Source organism: Schistocerca nitens, chromosome 1 (assembly GCF_023898315.1).
Source record: "Schistocerca nitens isolate TAMUIC-IGC-003100 chromosome 1, iqSchNite1.1, whole genome shotgun sequence".
Lineage (NCBI taxonomy): Eukaryota > Metazoa > Arthropoda > Insecta > Orthoptera > Acrididae > Schistocerca > Schistocerca nitens.
This window is the reverse complement of record NC_064614.1, coordinates 222,827,950-222,846,933: the sequence shown is the minus strand read 5'-3', so window position 1 is coordinate 222,846,933 and position 18,984 is coordinate 222,827,950. Positions and strand designations below refer to the sequence as shown.

At 44.0% G+C, this 18,984-nt stretch overlaps 1 pseudogene; it reads left to right on the top strand.

Annotated features, from left to right (window-relative positions):
• Window positions 1-18,029, top strand: part of LOC126237608 (L-lactate dehydrogenase-like) — a 150,699-nt pseudogene extending 132,670 nt beyond the window's left edge.
• The last annotated feature ends 955 nt before the right edge of the window (window positions 18,030-18,984 follow it).

Below are 18,984 nucleotides of genomic sequence, written 5' to 3'. Positions count from 1 at the left end.
TCATTAGTCCCGTAGAACTTAGAACTAGTTAAACCTAACTAACCTAAGGACATCACACACATCCATGCCCGAGGCAGGATTCGAACCTGCGACCGTAGCGGTCTTGCGGTTCCAGACTGCAGCGCCTTTAACCGCACGGCCACTTCGGCCGGCGCACGAGCCAGTTGCTCGGCCATCATTGACCAGACGTTTTCAATTGGTGAGAGATCTGGAGAATGTGCTGGCCAGTGCAGCAGTCGAACATTTTCTGTATCCAGAAAGGCCCGTACAGGACCTGCAACATGCGGTCGTGCATTATCCTGCTGAAATGTAGGGTTTCGCAGGGATCGAATGAAGGGTAGAGCCACGGGTCGTAACACATCTGAAATGTAACGACCACTGTTCAAAGTGTCGTCAATGCGAACAAGAGGTGACCGAGACGTGTAACAGTGGTACCCCGTACCATCATGCCGGGTGATACGCCAGTATGGCGATAACGAATACACGCTTCCAATGTGCGTTCACCTCGATGTCGCGAAACACGGATGCGACCATCACGATGCTGTAAACAGAACCTGGATTCATCCGAAAAAATGACGTTTTGCCATTCGTGCACGCAGGTTCGTCGTTGAGTACACCATCGCAGGCGCTCCTGTCTGTGATGCAGCGTCAAGCGTAACCGCAGCCACGGTCTCCGAGCTGATAGTCGATGCTGGTGCAAACGTCGTCGAACTGTTCGTGCAGATGGTTGTTGTCTTGCAAACGTCCCCGTCTGTTGACTCATGGATCGAGACGTGGCTGCACGATCCGTTACAGCCATGCGGATAAGATGCCTGTCATCTCGACTCCTAGTGATACGATGCCGTTGGGATCCAGCACTGCGTTCCGTATTACCCTCCTGAACCCACCGATTCCATATTTTGCTAACAGTCATTGGATCTCGACCAACGCGAGCAGCAATGTCACGATACGATTAACCGCAATCGCGATAGGCGACCTGTGTCAAAGTCGGAAACGTGATGGTACGCATTTCTCCTCCTTACACGTGGCATCACAACAACGTTTCACCAGGCAACGCCGGTGAACTGCTGTTTGTGTATGAGAAATCGGTTGGAAACTTTCCTCATGTCAGCACGTTGTAGGTGTCGTCACCGGCGCCAACCTTGTGTGAATGCTCTGAAAAGCTGATAAGTTGCATATCATAGCATCTTCTTCCTGTCGGTTAAATTTCGCGTCTGTAGCACGTCATCTTCGTGGTGTAGCAATTTTAATGGCGAGTAGTGATATGTATTTGCTATTAAAATTTATAATACGTGTGACACATCTGTACACAGCAAAGAATCACATTTAGTTAACCATAAACATTCAATGAAAGTCTTCTTTTCAAAAGAATCCTACTTGAGTCTAAGAACTTTCACACGTCTGTAGTGTAGCGCCGCTGTGTTGGGACAGCGACAGGCATGGAAAGCATGTACTCACCCAGGACCGGCATCCGCTGCAGAGCGCGCTGAGGCAGCTCATCAGACCCTCGGCGTTCCGCGGAACACCTGCCCAGCGGCACTGGAGCGGCTGGAAGGCGACTGGAGGCAACCAGCGTCTCACCTGCGCTATCGTCTTCACTGACCGCCACCGCACTACAGCCGCCACGTGCAGGGTGCAGGGACGATTCACCGAATGTCGCTCTAAAGTAATCGGCACGCACTGATGGAACACCTCGGCTTGTCAGACTGAGAGTAGCATCAAACTACACCCAGATGCCACCCGAGTTTTTTCACACGTCACTCTGATAGCTGGCGGAGGATCTGTCACTCTCAAGTGTAAAGAGAAATCAGACACTTTGATACCATTAAAAATCCTTGGACGACCAAGGTTTGCATGGTAACTGTTAACTTATACGAAGTATAAACATTTCTGGTAACACAGCTGGTATTGTATCAATGACACCCATCCGCTTCCATTGTTGACAGGCCCGATAAAGAGGACGTTAGTTATAGGATGCTATTACGTAAATTAGCTGGTATTGTATCAATAACACCCATCCGCTTCCATTGTTGACAGACCCGATAACGAGGACGTTAACACGTTTGACACACGCCGTTAGTTATAGGATGCTATTACGTAAATTCTAATATATGATTTAATCCTAAAGAGCGTGTGACCGAGTAGCCACTACCTCCATAAACCACTGTCTGGTCGACTATAGTGACATACGTTTGAGGTAATCGTAATCCAAGCGAGTAAAATCGTAGTCCAAGAGAGTAAAAGTTTATGATAGACTCTCTGCAACATCAGCTCTCAGCGTACTTAAGAAAGTTATACCTGGCCTGACACGCTACGTACAACATTTATAAGCTTCAATTTATATCATAAAGATGTATCAAACACCACCACGTAATTTCTCAGGTATCATTACTGTGCTCGTGACGCACAGCTATCATGGATTGAATCAGCGTGATCGGCTCACCAAAGGAACCAGGGAGCATTTTGTCACCTGCAAAAAATAGCGAATTGTTTGTATACATTGAATGCAGAGATACTATTGAGTTGACGTTGCAATGAAGTTATTAGTCTACCATGATATTACTGCACGTGGGAGTAGGGGCGATAAGGTAGGCTTAAGTGTTTGTCATGATTTTTCACGAGAACACGCTGGAACGCTTGATAGTATGTCCGCGCCTGTCTGGAAATCTTCACAGTGCCCTGCGTTTTCTTTAGTCACCACTGTACTTGCTTAATGTAAGGTCACAGCGACTTTCCAGCAACTGACACAGGAAGCGAAGTGCAATAATTTCGTGGCGGGGTAGTACCTCGGAAGCGTGGTGCATCGAATTGTGTATTAGCTTTTAATAACAATGGAGCACCACTGTTAACTTTGACATCGGCACAACCTTTAACTAAATCACAGAAGGACGCAGTGAAGTCGTGTCTTGTAGCACAAGAAGACGGTGAAATTGTTTAAACGTAGCACTGACAGCGACGAGACGCGCTCCGTCGCCGACGGGGTACATCGCGGCTGCTCCACGGAGAGTCGGAGGCGACGCCGCGCAGCGTGGGTGTCGGCGGCGTGCTTCGGCGCCGAGCGTCCGCGAACCACTGAGCGGGCGAGCCGGCGCGCCTGCTGGCCTACCTCTAGCTCGGCTCGCCGTGCTGCGCCGCGGCCGCTGCTGCGAAGCCGACCGAGACGCCACGCCAGGCCGCACACTGCCGCGCCGCGCCGCGCGACCCAAAAACACCGACGTCCGGGCTCGGCGCTCGGCGCTAAGCTACGCCGCGCCCCCCGTGGGTCGATTCCCCCGCCCCCGCCACCACCCCGCAGAGCGACGGGTGGTGGCGGTGCGCCGTCACCTACCCCTCGACGGCCGCCGACCTTCGAGCCCGAGAGGAAGAAACATTTCCTTCTACAAGCTGCTCGTTCAAGGGTGCGACCCGAGTCGTCAGGACTCTATCCGAAGTCCTTGAGAGACTTTGTACCGACCACGACGCTAACCGACGAACGTTCATCTGTTCCACGTGGTCGCCAATGATGAATCCTCGGCCGTAGTCCACGTGCTGCACACAAGATGAGGCGTAAGAGATGGCTCCACGATGCACTCCTGATCACAAGAACAAAGTGATTCACTATTAATAAATATTAGAAGAAAAGCTTTTTGCCACCAGCTTTATACAAGGTCTTGCAGCATTAGAAAATTGCAGCGAAATGCAGGAAGAGCTGCAGCGGATAGGCTCTTGGTGCAGAGAGTGGCAACTGACCCTTAACATAGACAAATGTAATGTATTGCGAATACATAGAAAGAAGGATCCTTTATTGTATGATTATACGATATCGGAAGAAAACACTGGTAGCAGTTACTTCTGTAAAATATCTGGGAGTATGCGTGCGGAACTATTTGAAGTGGAATGATCATATAAAATTAATCGTTGGTAAGGCGGGTGCCAGGTTGAGATTCATTGGTAGAGTCCTTAGAAAATGTAGTCCATCAACAAAGGAGGTGGCTTACAAAACACTCGTTCGACCTATACTTGAGTATTGCTCATCAGTGTGGGATCTGTACCAGTTCGGATTGACAGAAGAGACAGAGAAGATCCAAACAAGAGTGGCGCGTTTCGTCACAGGGTTATTTCGTAAGCGTGATAGCGTTACGGAGATGTTTAGCCAACTCAAGTGGCAGACTCTGCAAGAGAGGCGATCTGCATCGCGGTGTAGCTTGCTGTCCAGGTTTCGAGACGCTGCGTTTCTGGATGCGGTATCGAATATATTGCTTCCCCCTACTTATACCTCCCGAGGAGATCACGAATGTAACATTAGAGAGATTCGAGCGCGCACGGACGCTTTTCGGCAGTCATTCTTCCCGCGAACCATACGCGACTTGGAACAGGAAAGGGAGGTAATGACAGTGGCACGTAAAGTGCCCTCCGCCACACACCGTTGGCTGACTTGCGGACTATAAATGTACATGTAGATGTTTCACAATTCATGTTACATACACTTCTGGAAACTGTAGAGAGAACTTATTGCTCTACTACCCATTAAAATCGCTACGCCACGAAGATGACGTACTACAGACGCGAAATATAACCGATAGCAAGAAGATGCTGTGATATGCAAATGATTACCTTTTCAGAGCATTCACGCAAGGTTGGCGCCGGTGGCGACACCTACAACGTGCTGACATGAGGAAAGTTTCCAACCGATTTCTCATACACAAACAGCAGTTGACCGGCGTTGCCTGGTGAAGCATTGTTGTGATGCCTCGTGTACGGAGGAGAAATGCGTACCATCACGTTTCCGACTTTGATAAAGGTCGGATTGCAGCCCATCGCGATTGCGGTTTATCCTATCGTGACATTGCTGCTCGCGTTGGTCGAGATCCAATGACTGTTGGCAGAATATGGAATCGGTGGGTTCAGGAGGGTGATACGGAACGCCGTGCTGGATCCCAACGGCCTCGTATCACTAGCAGTCGAGATGACAGGCATCTTATCCGCATGGCTGTAACGGATCGTGCAGCCACGTCTCGATCCCTGAGTCAACAGATGGGGACGTCTGCAAGACAACAACCATCTGCACGAATAGTTCGACGATGTTTGCAGCAGCATGGACTATCAGCTCGGAGACCATGGCTGCGGTTACCCTTGACGCTGCATCACAGACGGGAGCGCCTGCGGTGGTCTGCTTAACGACGAACATAGGTGCACGAATGGCAAAACGTCATTTCTTCGGATGAATCCAGGTTCTGTTTACAGCATCATGATGGTCCCATCCGTGTTTGGCGACATCGAGGTGAACGCACATTGCAGGCGTGTATTCGTCATCGCCATACGGGCGTATCACCCGGAGTGATGGTATGGGGTGCCATTGGTTACACGTCTCGGTCACCTCTTGTTCGCATGGACGGCACTTGAACAGTGGACGTTACATTTCGGACGTGTTACGACCCGTGGCTCTACCCTTCATTCGATCCCTGCGAAACCCTACATTTCAGTAGGATAATGCACGACCGCATGTTGCAGGTCCTGTACGGGCCTTTCTGAATACAGAAAATGTTCGACTGCTGCCCTGGCCAGCACATTCTCCAGATTTCTCACCAACTGAAAACGTCTGGTCGATGGTGGCCGAGCAACTGGCTCGTCACAATACGCCAGTCACTACTCTTGATGAACTGTGGTATCGTGTTGAAGCTGCATGGGCAGCTGTACCTGTACACGCCATCCAAGCTCTGTTTGACTCAATGCCCAGGCGTATCAAGGCCGTTATTACGGCCAAAGATGGCTGTTCTGGGTACTGATTTCTCAGGATCTATGCACCCAAATTGCGTGAAAATGTAATCACATACCAGTTCTAGTATAATATATTTATCCAATGAATACCCGTTTATCATCTGCATTTCTTCTTGGTGTAGCAATTTTAATGTCCGGTAGTTTAGATAAACGAATTTAATCAAAGAGTGTTCGAGAGAGTTGAGTTCTACGTTAAGTTATTTGTGTAATCAATCTCTTATCAGCGGAACATTTGCAAACTGGATAAAATATGGCGAAGTTAAGCCTCTTTACAAGAAGAGGGATAAAGAGATGCCATCAAAATCTCGGACAATTTCACTTTTGAGGGCTTTCTCAAAAATGTTTGAAAAGTTTATGCCCAAGCATCTCCTTAAGTAACTGACCCCCAAATAATATATGGTTCAACTGACAGTTCAGTTTTTTTAAGGGTCCTGTTATAGAGAAAGCTGTTACACGTACAGGGAGAATGTACTTATTTCATTAGATAATAAATTAGAGGCTACTGGCATTTTCTGTGACCTGTCAAATGCCTTGGACTGTGTGAACCACAGCATTTTCTTAAGTAAATTAAAATATTACGGTGTCACCTGCAGTGCTGCAAAATGGTTTGAGGCTTATCTAACTAACAGGAAACAAAGTGTGTCGTTGCGAAATACCTGTCCAGTAAGCAGTCAGTTTTCATCTACCCGGAAATAATTACATGTGGTGTTCCTTGAGGTTCCATCTTGGGTCCGTTGCTATTTCTTGTCTATATTTATGACCTCTCGGCTGTTACATTGGCAGATGCTAAGTTCGTTTTGTTTACAGATGATACAAACATTGCAATAAGTAGCAAGTCAAAGTACAGATTTAGAAATAGCTGCTAATAAAATTTTCACTGACATTAATAAATGGTTTAAAGCTAATTATCTGTCATTAAACTTTGAAAAGACCCACTATATGCAGTCCAGAACCTGTAAGAGCTTTCCTTCCCGCATGTGTATAACATATGGAGATGTGCAGATAGATGAGTTTGACAGCGTTAATTTCCGGGATTAAAACTATAATTAGTTCTGTTAGGAAGGGCGTTCCACAGAATAGCTTAAGCGCACAAACAAGTGTTATTTGTAACGAGAATGATGTCAAATGTGGGAGATATAAATATAAAAAAATGCATACCTTGCTTATTTTCATTCTGTTATGTCATACAGGATCGTATTCTGGGGCAACTCATCAAACCGAGCAAAAGTTTTTAGTGTGCAAAGGCATGTAATAAGAACCATTTGTGATGTAAACTCAGGAATATCATGTAGAAACCTTTTCAAGGAACTTTTTATTCTAACCACTGTTTCTTAAAGTTCGTCGTTGGCGTGGCCGCACTGGGGCCTCTCGGTTTGCCGCGGCTCTTTGGCGGCTGCGTGGTGCCGAACATTAGCCAGGCTCCAGGGACCGAGTGGCTGGGAATTCCACGGTGACGGTGTGTCGATGAAGGAGACATGCCGGTAGTGCCAAAGATGGTAGACTTTGTGAAACCTTAATGGCAGCCATTTCACAGTTCGTATAGAAATTAATAGTAGCCAGATGAATCACGATACCGCAAAAAGAAACATGTACGTTACCATTATTTGCACGATGATTCTGATGGTGTAACCAGGTTTTCAATATCTTTATTAGTTTAAAGATTAATATCTGATGATAAATTATACAAGTAACACCCAGCAACGAATTTACAAAATCTAAATGGCTCATCCGATTTTTTTCAATCAACGTGTCTTAAAAAAGCTTTAGGGTAAACCTAAACTGGTATAAATTACAGGCTGTAACTTGAATAGTACATGAGATATTGGAGGTCAAAGTGGCCGATTACTATCGATCGCGTCGGGCCATAAATACTTCACAGTAACACGAAACAACAGTAGCATAAATACACTCCTGGAAATGGAAAAAAGAACACATTGACACCGGTGTGTCAGACCCACCATACTTGCTCCGGACACTGCGAGAGGGCTGTACAAGCAATGATCACACGCACGGCACAGCGGACACACCAGGACCCGCGGTGTTGGCCGTCGAATGGCGCTAGCTGCGCAGCATTTGTGCACCGCCGCCGTCAGTGTCAGCCAGTTTGCTGTGGCATACGGAGCTCCATCGCAGTCTTTAACACTGGTAGCATGCCGCGACAGCGTGGACGTGAACCGTATGTGCAGTTGACGGACTTTGAGCGAGGGCGTATAGTGGGCATGCGGGAGGCCGGGTGGACGTACCGCCGAATTGCTCAACACGTGGGGCATGAGGTCTCCACAGTACATCGATGTTGTCGCCAGTGGTCGGCGGAAGGTGCACGTGCCCGTCGACCTGGGACCGGACCGCAGCGACGCACGGATGCACGCCAAGACCGTAGGATCCTACGCAGCGCCGTAGGGGACCGCACCGCCACTTCCCAGCAAATTAGGGACACTGTTGCTCCTGGGGTATCGGCGAGGACCATTCGCAACCGTCTCCATGCAGCTGGGCTACGGTCCCGCACACCGTTTGGCCGTCTTCCGCTCACGCCCCAACATCGTGCAGCCCGCCTCCAGTGGTGTCGTGACAGGCGTGAATGGAGGGACGAATGGAGACGTGTCGTCTTCAGCGATGAGAGTTGCTTCTGCCTTGGTGCCAATGATGGTCGTATGCGTGTTTGGCGCCGTGCAGGTGAGCGCCACAATCAGGACTGCATACGACCGAGGCACACAGGGCCAACACCCGGCATCATGGTGTGGGGAGCGATCTCCTACACTGGCCGTACACCACTGGTGATCGTCGAGGGGACACTGAATAGTGCACGGTACATCCAAACCGTCATCGAACCCATCGTTCTACCATTCCTAGACCGGCAAGGGAACTTGCTGTTCCAACAGGACAATGCACGTCCGCATGTATCCCGTGCCACCCAACGTGCTCTAGAAGGTGTAAGTCAACTATCCTGGCCAGCAAGATCTCCGGATCTGTCCCCCATTGAGCATGTTTGGGACTGGATGAAGCGTCGTCCCACGCGGTCTGCACGTCCAGCACGAACGCTTGTCCAACTGAGGCGCCAGGTGGAAATGGCATGGCAAGCCGTTCCACAGGACTTCATCCAGCATCTCTACGATCGTCTCCATGGGAGAATAGCAGCCTGCATTGCTGCGAAAGGTGGATATACACTGTACTAGTGCCGACATTGTGCATGCTCTGTTGCCTGTGTCTATGTGCCTGTGGTTCTGTCAGTGTGATCATGTGATGTATCTGACCCCAGGAATGTGTCAATAAAGTTTCCCCTTCCTGGGACAATGAATTCACGGTGTTCTTATTTCAATTTCCAGGAGTGTACATTTATTCATCTATGTACATTTTTTGTTGTACATTAGACATCGAGTGCACTAAAACAGTGAGGTCAAACTATTGCAAACGTAGGGTGTCCCTCCTAAGGGTAGTCAGGCCCATTTTCTCTAATGTTTCGGCAGCTATTTGCAATTTTGTTTTTGCATTGTGTAACTGAACTCAGCTGAACAAATACTGCCCATCACGTTTTTCATTTTACGCCCGGCGTCTATGGAAAGCGTGGTTTTATCGATACATATTAACAGGAACAATAAAACACGAGAAATTTGTGGCATATCTGGTATATACTATTTATGAAGAAAGCACAGAGACATTACGCTACTGTCCCACCTTTTGTTGCTATTTCTTTGATATATGTTTATTTAATTTGTTTATGTATTTAATAATGTTTGTTAGAGCGTGTTTATGGTCCAGCCTTAGGAATATTTATTTAATTTCAAGTTATTTAAATTTAAATCCAATTTTTCGAATGTGTTTCATTCTGTTTGTGAGTGTGCGTTGGCATGGAGACAGGGTGGGAACGCTCTAGCCAATCACAGCGATCGTTCCACAAGCAGTCGCACAGAACACGGTGAGAGAGTCCTGAGCTGTGCGGGGCAGTACGGGAGAGGACACCAGAGGGTTTGGACAGTAAGGCGCAACGGACGCACGGTCGCAGGAGAGACTTGGAGACTGTGGAGCGGTTTGCGCGTGTTCGCGGGAGATAGAAATATTTCGCAGTGCCGACTTGTGCACTTGTGAGATTTCCTTGGCTTCTGCAGTGAAGACGTAATATGCGTTTAGAAGTGAATATCTCGCGAGATATGTTGTTGTTCGTAACTAATTACGTGAAGTAGGAATCTATTGTCTCCCTGTTGTTCAACTTATATTTTATTTACTTGCTGGAGCATCGACACCAATAGGTGTTTTATAGTAATAAACGGCATTATTATAGGTACATCTACTATCTTACTCACCATTTAAAGTCATTAAGTATAGCATCTGCAGATTTTATTTAATTGCAATCTTTCATTTATAAATGTATATTCATTCAAAATTCGCAATTGCCGAGTGATAGGAACCTTCGACCATTCGATTCATGTGTATATTCATATTGTATACTGTAGACTCACCAGTATTAGGACTGTAATGCGGCAACTAAGTATCCCAGCCCCTAGACAACGAAACCAGCCAAAACTTTTAATATTTCAACTCTGAGTCTGAGGGTACGTAGTTGAGGGCCATCACAATACCTCATTTATTTTTGTGAAAGTCCGCAACTGCCATCTCAGGCTACATACCCTCAGATGACCAAAGGGTTTAATATCACAGAGTAAAAACATTAGAAGCTCTGTAATAGAGTCATTGGCAAAGTCAGAGGGAACACTTGCTAACAAGACTATTTTCAATGTTGACATCATGTGGTTATTATCAACAAATAGCATTCTACGAATATAGCACAAGGAAACGGAAGCCTAGACGACGCTACCTTGCAGAACACGGCAATCAAGTGAATTGTACATATCAAAACAATGTCTTGTTGGAGCCATAAAACGATATAATAATAAGACTGTACAAAAGACATTTGTGAATAGTAATTACGATAAATGAGCTTATCATTCAGTGAAGAGAAAGTCCAGATTACATACACTACTGGCCATTAGAATTGCTACACCAAGAAGAAATGCAGATGATAAACGGGTATTCATTGGACAAATATATTATACTAGAACTGACATGTGATTACATTTTCACGCAATTTGGGTGCTTAGATCCTGAGAAATCAGTACCCAGAACAATCACCTCTGGCCGTAACAACGGCCTTGATACGCCTGGGCATTGAGTCAAACAGAGCTTGGATGGCGTATACAGGTACAGCTGCCCATTCAGCTTCAGCACGATACCACAGTTCATCAAGAGTAGTGACTGGCGTATTGTGACGAGCCAGTTGCTCGGCCACCATTGACCAGATGTTTTCAGTTGGTGAGAGATCTGGAGAATGTGCTGGTCAGGGCAGCAGTAGAACATTTTCTGCATCCAGAAAGGCCCGTACAGGACCTGCAACATGTGGTCGTGCATTAGCCTGCTGAAATGTAGGGTTTCGCAGGGATCGAATGAAGGGTAGAGCCACTGTTCAAAGTGCCGTCAATGTGAACAAGAGGTGACCGAGACATGTAATCAATGGTACCCCATACCATCGCGCCGGGTGATACGCTCGTATGGCGATGACGAGTACACGCTTCCAATGAGCGTTCACCGCGATTTCGCCAAACACGGATGCGACCATCATGATGCTGTAAACAGACCTGATTCATCCGCAAAAATGACGTTTTGCCATTCGTACACCCAGGTCCGTCGTTGAGTACACCATCGCAGGCGCTTCTGTCTGTGATGCAGTGTCAAGGGTAACCGCAGGCATGGTCTCCGAGCCGATAGTCGATGCTGGTGCAAACGTCGTCGAACTGTTCGTGTAGATGGTTGTCGTCTTGCAAACGTCCCCATCTGTTGACTCAGGGATCGTGACGTGGCTGCACGATCCGTTACAGCCATGCGGATAAGATGCCTGTCATCTCGACTGCTAGTGATACGAGGCCGCTCGAATCCAGCACGGCGTTCCGTATTACCCTCCTGAACCCACCGATCCCATATTCTGCCAACAGTCATTGGATCTCGACCAACGCAAGCAGCAATGTCGTGATACGATAAACCGCAATCGCGATAGGCTACATTCCGACCTTTGTCAAAGTCGGAAACGTCAAGGTACGCATTTCTCCTCCTTACACGCGGCATCACAACGTTTCAGCAGGCAACGCCGGTCAACTGCTGTTTGTGTATGAGAAATCGGTTGGAAACTTTCCTCATGTCAACGCGTTGTAGGTTTCGCAATCGGCGCCAACCTTGTGTAAATGCTCTGAAAAGCTAATCATTTGCAAATCACAACATCTTCTTCCTGTTGGTTAAATTTCGCGTCTGTAGCACGTCATCTTCGTGGTGTAGCAATTTTAATGGGCAGTAGTGTAGTTACGCTACAATAAAAAGTGGCACCTTCATGACCAATAAAATGCAAGTCAACAAACATAATATATAATCTCATTGGATGCATGAATGCACATTTATGTAATAATGATAATAAAACATTTTTGTTGTACGTTAGATATCGAGTGCTCGAAAACAGTGTGGTCAAACTATTGTACACGCAAGGTGTCTCTTCTAAGGGCAGTCAGGCGCATTTTCTCTGGTGTTTCGGCAGCCATTTGCAATTTTGTTTTTGCATCGTGTAAGTGAATTCAGTTGAACAAATACTGCTCATTACGTCTTTCATGTGACGCCCAGCGTCTATGGAAAGCGTTGTTTTATCGATACGTATTAACAGGAACAGTAAAATACGAAGAATAACGAGTACTGCAGCTGCGACAGTACCGCCCTGGCTCGTGATGACTGCGCTGCTTGGTTGCTGCTGGAGTACTGATTATTCTTCGTGTTCTACTGTTCCTGTTAATACGTATCGATAAAATGAATAATGTGTTAGAGTAATGCTGGGGCGCTCTATCGAATGGCACGTAAAATTCTGATTTATGCCTCATTTTGCTTGTAATGGGGAACCAACCTGCGCACGCTTTCTGTCGACGCTGGGGTCGTGATGAGCAGCGTTTGTTTGGCTGACACCAGCTACATGTTGCAGAAACAGGACTGCAAATATCTACCGAAAAACCAGAGACAATACGTCTGACGACTCTTTCGAGAGACGCCCTGTTTAACACAAAATGTTAATATGCAATTTGTATAAACAAGGGATGTTGGGAATTGTACTAGATAATAGACCTTGTAAAGAAACTGGTTCTCTACTTCTGAAAAAAAACCTTTTAAATAATAAAATATGACCTATACAAGGAATCTGACTACCCCTGTTAGTCATGGACGAAAAAAAAAATGGCATAGTCTTTGTCAGAACGTGCAGAATCTTATGTGGGGCCAATAAGACGTCAATTTTAACCTAAATATGGTATGCCAATGTTTACGTAATAAAAAAATAAATTAGGTAATTCAGTTCAATTATTATATAGATGCGATATATCACTTTAACGGGGACCAAATGAACAATTAAAGTCAATATAATTCCAGTAAACCTGCAAAAGTAAAAAAAAAAAAATATTTTAGGGGCCTGCATAGACATCGCGCATCTGCTAGATGCCCACGAAACACGTAATTTTGTTTTGAAGCTGACAGCCAATGAGAAAATAGGTGCAAAAATACTATTGGTCAGTTTTAATGGCGGACAACCTCAGCTGGTAATATACGTAATTTTATGGTAGCTAATTTTACTGCACAAAAAATAAAATATGTACTCCCTCCAAAAGAAGTTACACACAAACATGATAATAAAATTATGATGAGCAGCAAAATGTCTGAGAAGAATTTTCAAAGAAAATTATTAATTGAACTTGAATTTGGCGGGTTTTCAACACTGACAACAAGACGAAATAATGGAAAGAATATTTATTGGAACTAAACAAAATTGAACCTTGATGTTGTGACAGTATTGTTAAAATAGATAATTTAACTGCAATTGTCTTTAATTTTGAAATGAGAGAGAGCGTAATAATTTTCTTTTAATGTCTTAACTGTTGCTGCAGGCAGTGCTATGACGTCAGCGATGGTCCGCGCGGACGATGTGTGAAGTTAATCCTGGTTCTTGGAGTGAAGATAATGATGGGTCCTCCTATTTCGTTAATATTCCAGATACGGCGGTGGTCCACGTCTCCGTTGTAGTCGAATCAGCTGGCAGCACTGGCGCGATAATAATGGTTACAGTGTGTGCGTTGTCGTTACGCGCGCGACGTTTTATTATTAAAACTTTTTTAATCACGCGGTGCGGTTAGGTCGGAATTATGCAATGTCTTTAGTATGTACGATATATAGCCGGTTAATGCCAATACTTCGCACAGTTCTTTCACCGTGTTGCCACAGGAAAACAGTCACATGTGTTTATCACTATGACAGTCCGTTAAACATCAGTTCAATTTACGTCGTCGTCTTTAAGACAGTTTGGATGATATAATAAATGTTTCTTGATCAAATCACAGCACTATTCTTTTACTTAACATTTTGGTTTGTTCCACTTTCACGCAATTCTAATAGATAGTGTCTCCACACGACAATGGTGTCTGGTTCACGGCTAATTGTCACAAGTTCACACAGTATGTAATATCGTCACCGCCAACAGTCGATATACTTTTCAGGTTTTACTGTTCACTTAATAATGCACGATATCCTGTTAACACAGCGGACGCACTGTAATTAATTGTTCCTTCGCGTATCATCGTCTTTCACGCCGAACTTTGCAACGTTTCTCCACCCACGAACCGGCCACGATACCACAACTCGCACGCGCTCTATCGATAGTCGTTCGCTCTCTCTCTGACACAGTACATCTCCTAGCCTAACCAAAGATTTACAAAGCATATAAAACCAGAACATTTATATTCGTACAATATAAAATATAAAACAGTAGCAAAATGAATGAAGAAACAATGCGACGTATTAACAAATAAAGAATAGTTGAAATAAATGATACATACGTACTATGACAAGGTAATGCACAAAAGAAAAAAAAATATTATCGACTTTCGGGGGAAGCAATGTCTTTATAACCTACATCACAGATCAATAAGATATGTGTGTAACACAGTGTAGACCTTGGGCTACAGACGACATGCTACCAATAACATAAAACTTAGCCCTCGGGCTATGGCTGAAACATAAATTGGGTGTGACTGATTATGAAATAAAACCACACTATTTACGTTTCCCTAATAATACTAAACAGTAAGCTATAAGTGCCAATGTATACAGGAACATCATTTGGTTGCCATTGTGTCAATTACGTGAACTAATCATACAAACAAAGTATGAACAAAAGGCTAGTGTAAAAATTAATCTACATGTTGGTCAGTACTGAACCGCGCATGTAACAAAAATAAACTTCAGGTTACAGATGGCTCAAAACTAAGATCTAGGCTACTAACGGCATAAGGCGTTAGACCTCGGGCTACGACTGAAATATACATTGGATGTAACTGATTATAAATTAAATCTGCAGTCTATACATTACATTAATCATACATTAATATATCTGTCCAGCTGCAGCTACTTATCAACACAAATTATTAATAATATTAAATAGGAAGCACTTCTTAATGATCTGAAAAATTATATTTATTTGGTCACGAACCGACTTTCGGTTTCTTAAGCCATCTTCAGGTAACAACTGAATGTCGCAAACACAGACTGAAGTGATGTTCGACTTACACAGATATTACTTGCACAGGATACACGTGGAGTATTTGTGTAAGGAAAAATTACATTTTTTGTCACATAGAAATAATTACATTAACTATAAAAGGGGGAGAACAATTTTTGTATGTGGTGATACGTTTAATATCTGATGAGAAATAAGATGAATTAGGAAACTGCAACCTGAATATAGTATTTGTGACAACAGTTTAATGTAACAAAGGGGAAAGAGGAAATTGAGTCTCATCATTAAATACTAGGCTGGCATTCTGTGTCATGTGTTTGTTGATTTCCAATATTTCCGGTAGGGTCATAGTTCTGCTTCTCTTAACTGAATGTAAAATTAGATTACCTGAACATGAGAGAAGCTGGAAATTAAGGAAGAAGTATTCAACCTCTGCTAATCATTTTTTAACAGAAAATCGTTTATTGGATGTTGAAAGCGAAGTTTTACGTTCTGTTGAGAAAGCACAAAGATGATACTACTGGAAATACTGGAAATCAACAAACGTATGAGATAGAATGTCATCTGAGAATTAAAGCGCTTCATAATTTAAACAGTTCTGTTTCCGTTTTCCTTTTTGTTAAACTAAGTTTTGATCATAACTGCTAGATTCAAACAGTAAATTCATCCCATTTCTCATCAGTTATTAAACATATCTCCACATAAAAACCTTTTCCTCCCCATTTTTTGTTAATGTAATCATTTCTGTGTGACAAATACATAGTGTTTACATACGTAGACACTCTGCATCGTGACATCTTGAGGTGTCGGGTACTCTGCCGGATATCAGCGCAGTGCATGCACTACTTTAAGATAGCACCCTATGAAGATAACGTGTCACATTGCCGAAATATCGTGCATGAACGACACTGATACCCGGCAGAATACCCGGCACCTCAAGACATATACAGATCGCCGGGAAAGTCTGAAGAATTACGCTCTACGTCACATTTTTATCTTCCGTACAAATACCGTCTATGTAGATCGCATATCATTTTTACCTATGTTAGCAACACTCAGTTGTCACCTGAAGATGGCTTAAGAAGCCCAAAGACGGTTCGTGACTATATAAAAAACATTAGGAGGAATTATGCTATTTAATACTGTACTCGTATTATTATTATTATTATTATTATTATTATTATTATCATGTTCTGTCAAGCATCGACGGAAAATCCAGTTAATTTTATAACGTAATTTACAGTCAGAGATGTGTAGGTTGATTTCTGCCTCCACTCCCAACGTGTCCGTGGCAGCGACAGCTGCGTAATTCAGTACTGAATACTGTCGTACATTTTCCGTTAAACTGTATTAATGAATACTCGCTTCCGTAGCTGTGTACGTCTGGACGTGGATCGCGTCTTGTACAGGGCAACGAACTGCGTTGTGGACATGGTTCGAATATGAAGAGGAAATGTGAACGGATGCATAGCACGGAAACTGTAGCAGCGAAAACAGAGGACAGGAAGTTTTCGGAATGGCTGAAATTGCAAGTGCTCTCTTGAGCGAAGTTGCGGAGCCACAGGGAACATCCGGGCTCAAATGGCTCTGAGCACTATGGGACTCAACTGCTGTGGTTATCAGTCCCTAGAACTACTTAAACCTAACTAACCTAAGGACATCACACACATCCATGCCCGAGGCAGGATTCGAACCTGCGACCGTAGCAGTCGCACGGTTCCGGACTGCGCGCCTAGAACCGCGAGACCACCGCGGCCGGCGGAACATCCGGCAATAAGGTCGAGTGGTGGGAACCGGCCAGGTTGGAATGCTCTGTACCTTCAGTGTACTGACACAGCATGATGCAAGTAAAATTCCCCTACTTGATGTGGTTGCGGTCGAACTGAAGGGTGAAATGATGGATTTCCAACACGACCTTACGTTTATGAAGACAGGGGAGATTGTTACTAGCATTGTTTGTGCTATAGTTGCAGGGTCAAGGCTGTACATAGTGAATTCTGCGACCTCTCAGAAGGAAGGAGAATTATGGTTGGACTTGGTACATCGAAACACTGCTCGGTTCACAGGAATCATTCAGAACTTGGTGAAGCACAGTCCAAATATATTTTGCTCATTGTTAGTAATTCAATTCATATCCTAACGAATGTTGCTTGGGAGCTGAACAGCCCTCCAAAGAATCGTGTCAATGGATCTGGTACAAACTGGTTCCCGGTGCCACAGAAATTAAATGTTGCTCCCACAAGCTGTTATGGATGCATGATTAGATAGCATGGTGACACCAGTTTGGCTCTCACGTCCGGCGTGAATGTGGTAGGATTCAGATAGCTAGATATAAATCAAGATGTGGGGACAGTAGCTGATAAAGAAAACTGCGAATAAGTTCACCAACAAGTACTTCAGAGTGCATATGAGGTCAGAAAATTAAAGGGCTACACATCGTGGGCGACTCGGTTGAGTGTTTCAGCTTTAGCACAAAGCACTTTGCCCAGTACCCATGTTATTCATGTTGTGTCAACACTGGTCAGTTGTTTTCATATTATTAAAAAGAGCCTGTTTCTCTCAAGGTCATCTGTGTCGGGAGAGAATGGAGTTACACTCGTAGTGAAAGAACACCTCAATGCTAAATAAATCTGCTGGTTTAATTTGTGAAGTACAAACTGGTGTAAATGGTAATCTTTGTGTTAGACACTAATTTTTTTTTAAAAGTTATCCAACAGGATATATGCCGACTCACTTTTCAAGCTAATGAAGCATTATTATCATTACATGAAGATATATACATGAGACCTGCAAGACAATGATCTGAAACTCTGAGATAAACGGATCGATAAAAATGCTCTTAAATATTTGTGGTAAAGTTGATGACAACGAAAAACATGCAACAGGAAATTATTTAACGCACGATCTGTCAATATCAACAGTTAGAGTTACATTGATTATACTGAGAAGATAGTACTTACTAAACAAAAATTGCCAAATCTTCTTCCCTCGCCATATTTCGTTTGAAAAATGTTTCATTTGTGCATTTTTATTGTTACAATTATTGACCTATGTACCTTTCTCCAGAGAATTTCAAAACTCAGATGTTGAATGATAACTGTCATCTGAACCTGCTTATCACCATTCTATACTTTACTAGTGCAGAATTTTTAGATATGTAAATACATGTAAGAATAGTCCATTTGTGTCACATATGCGTGTGTTTGTACTTCAGATTGTGTTTTTAATAATGTGCTACTAATGTGTGTACAAGCGGAGGTCTGCTCATGTGGGTGTGCTCCCAACACAGTACTGTGAATTATGTTGTATTTTTATTCTCTTGTGAAAGTGTCGCACAGGCTTTTGTCTTAGCCACTCATGTTTAGTTTTCGTGTAACTAGATATAAAATAATCCTTTCAGAAGAATACAAATTTCTGTACTTTTTCCTTTAATTTAAAACGCTGTTTCATAATTTTTGTTACCATGACATTTCATTAAGCCGTACCTGAGAGATCAATGAAGCAAAATTGCAAAATTATCTAGTAATGTCTCAGGTTTTAAGTATTTACAAAAATATGTTACAAAGAGTATTTACTGTAAAAAATACAAGTGGTTGAGCATGTTGCTCACATTGTAAGTAAATGGATAGTTATAAATTAATGATAAA